This window comes from Orycteropus afer, unplaced genomic scaffold (assembly GCF_000298275.1).
Source record: "Orycteropus afer afer isolate SDZICR_OR568_19922 unplaced genomic scaffold, OryAfe1.0 scaffold00026, whole genome shotgun sequence".
Taxonomy (NCBI): domain Eukaryota; kingdom Metazoa; phylum Chordata; class Mammalia; order Tubulidentata; family Orycteropodidae; genus Orycteropus; species Orycteropus afer.
In genome coordinates, this window is record NW_006921613.1 from 15,798,449 (window position 1) to 15,802,086 (window position 3,638).

Consider the following 3,638-nt stretch of genomic DNA (forward strand, 5'->3'; position numbering starts at 1 on the left):
TATGGAAAGTGAATTTGCTCTGTAAATTTTCACCCAAATCACAACTTAAAAAAAAAGAAGGAAAGAAAGAAAAAACTATCTTTACTTATCTGAAAAGTTAATTTATTCAGAGTATCTCTTTCCCTAAAAATATCTGGGAACCAGCTTTCCTGTCTTATTGTCCAGTATCTCAGCTGTTTTATACAACTGTGTACTATTCGATCACCATGCCACTGCTCTTCTAAAAGTTTAATTAGTTCAAGGAAAGTGCAAGGCATGTGTTGTTCTCACCTCTGAATCCTAACACATTGACTAGGGCCTCTTTTAGCCTTTCTGGTTAGCAGTCAAATGCCTTAGGCACTACGCAACTGGAGCTCCCCCGTTACTTCATACAAGAATGTTTTGCTGCTGTCAAGCTCATCTTCTGTAGCCTGAGATACAATATGTAAGAAAGTTCTAGTCATTTCATGAAACCAAATAGTAGTTCAGCTTAACTAGTAAAATTGTCTGACTTGAGCACTGCGTTCTTTTAAGAACTATCTATGGGAGCTCTGGTGGTGTAGTGCCTAAGGCATTTGACCGCTAACCAGAAGGCTGGTGGTTCAAACCCATTGGCCACTCCTCGGAAGGAAGGTTGGGCAATCTACTTCCGTAGAGATACCACCTTAGAAATCCAAGGAGGGGTCGCTATGAGTCAGATTCCACTGGACAGCAGTGAATACATAGGATCAAAGTGACAACAGTAAGTCAAAAGATTAGATAAAAATCTTAGAGGGTTTATGTTAATGACAGAGGAAGGGCTCAGAAGAGGAAGGTGAGAATGGATGCACCACTACAAGAATGTAATTAGTGTTACTGAATGTGCATGTAGAAACTGTTGAGTTAGTGTATACTTTGCTGTTTATAAGAAACTGGTGGTGCAGTGCGTAAGGCATTTGACTGCTAAGCACAAGGTTAGTGGTTCAAACCCACCAGCTGCTTCGTGGAAGGACAATGAGGCAATGTACTTCCGTAAAGATTTACCGCCTTGGGAACCCAATGGGGGTTGCTATGAGTCAGAATCAACTCAGTGGCATTGGGTTTTGGGTTTTTTTGTTTTTGTTTTTGTTTTGCTGTTTATATTCTTAACAACAAAATTAAGTTAATTTTTTTTTAAAAAAAAAAGGATAGTCTCAGTCATGCTTCTCAGTGAATACCATTCAGGATCTGTTTCTATCAAAGAAGACCCATACTGGTGTTTTATAATTCACACTCATCAGAAGGATTTCTTCCATTAATTATAATCTGAGTTCTAAACAGAGGTATGGTTCTAATTATTCAGTACAGAATAACTAATTACCTGGGGAAAATAAATCTGTGCCATTTTGTGGAGACAAATGCTGGAGAGCTGACAGGGTATTAGAAAAAGTATTAAAGTAGACCCTTATAGAGAGTGGAAAATATATGTGTATACCTGTGGTCTATAATTGTTTCCTGGAGTGATATGAATAAAACATTCAGTTTTTATTTTTTAAAACAGCTTTATTAAGGTATAATTTATTTTCCATAAAATTCAACTCACTGTAAGTGTACAATTCAATTATTTCTAGTATGTTTCTATAGTTACATCATCACAAAGCATTTACTTTTTTAAAGTACATTTTCTAATTTCGAGTAAAATTATATTCATTCTTATTAATATTTCACTGTCCCCAACTTAATCATAACTCTTCCTTAAAATTTTCCCTTCGTATTCTGATGCATAGGTTGGGCAATCTACTTCCGCAGTGATCCCACCTCAGAAACCCAACGAGGGGCCGCTGTGAGTTGGATCCGACTCCGTGGCAGTGAGTTTGGTTTGGTTTGGTACTCTGATGCATATTGATCTCCCTGTCTCTGAAGTCTGTAACACTTGTCTGCCCCTAAGACAGACTTTAGATAGCAATTATCTAAAACTCTGTGTATGACTTAAGAGGTATCAATATCGTTCTCTTATATCCCTCATATTCTTTGTCATACTACTTGAAATTCTTTACTGCAGTGCCTATACCCCGACCTACCATTAGAAATATTTCCTTATTGAACATGGACTGTTAAGAGTATTGTATTAATGTTAAATTTTTCAAATTTGATAATCTAGTATTGTGATTATATAAGAAAATATATTGCTCCTAGGGAATAACTGATTATTTAGGAATAAAGGATTATGATGCTTGCAATTTATTCTAAAATGATTTGGTAAAGATTGTATTAATAATAATTATACACACACATTCATATGGGGTAGTGTGGAGGAGAAAAACTAAGCAAATGTGACAAAATGCTAACAATTGGTAAATTTAAGTGGGGTGTGTATGGGAGTTTATTGTACAAATGTGCAACTTTCTGTAAATTTGAAATGTTTTCAAAACAAAATAATAAAAAAGAAAATATATTCCTTTAGTTCAGTGGTTTTACATTAGAATCACTAGCTGTACATTAGAATCACTTGACAGCTTTTAGCAAATGCAAATGCCGGGCCCTACTAGCTAAAGATTCTGATTTAATTGGTTCAGGAATCTGAATTTTTTTTTTTAAAAGCCCCTGTGGTGGTTAAGTCTGTGTGTCAACTTGGCTGGGCCTGGTTGAGTGGCTGGGCACCTGAATGTAGTTATTCCCCATGATAAGCTTGGTAATAACTCCATGTTGGAATCTATTGGAGCAGCTGAGTGGCTGCTTTGGGTATGTGATCTGCTTCCCGTATATAAGAAACAGCTTTGGGAATGGTCTCCAGCATATGGCAGGCTTGGACCCTGCATGTAGCCATGTCGTTGTTCAGCAGCCTGCCATGCTTTGCCAACCTTGGGACTTACAATGGACTTGAATTAATGGCCTGCCATGTGGTTTGGTAACATTGGGACTGCCGTTTTATTTGTCGACCTTGGGCTTGTTAGCCTCAGCAGCCACTAGCTGCCTGAGTGAAGAGATGCCTCTAGTTTCAGGGGGCCAGGAGCAACAGGCAGAGCTGAAGCCCAAGGCTGAGGGGCTTTCACTCAGCCTCTAGAGCCTGGCCCTAGGAACTTGGACTTCTAGCCTCCTGAACTGTAAGAGGATAAACTCCTGTTTGTTAAAGCCATCCCATTTGTGGTATATTCTTGTCAGAGCAGCACTAGGTAACCAGAACAGCCCCTTGGATGAACTTACTATGCAGCCAGGGTTAAGAACCATTGTGTCATGAGAATAATATAGCTTACCTATCATTGTACCTTAGAGTGAATTAATTTTTAGTCAGATTATTTTCCTCCCCCATTGATTACCACCCCCTTTATGCTTCTTTTATATCCTTTAAAACATCTAGCAAATTTCCAGGCACAAAACAGGCCCAATTAAATTCTAATTGAAATGAATTCATTAAAGAACAAAAATAATTTCTGAAATGTAGCCCTAATCATGTCATGGCTGTTTCCCCTATGCAGCTATAAATGCATGCATATTGTATGTACCAAGGTACATGCATATTACTTGTAGTGTTTGCATTATTTTTCCAATTTATAATAGATGGAATAAGGGGTATTTGCTCTGCCAAAGATCTCGGCTAATTGTAATGTTGAGGACCAGTGCTGCAGGTTCTTAAAAAAGAAAAAAAGCTGTCAGATATAGAGAATGAAATCCAGCAAAAGGGGACTTCCAAGGAAAGGAAA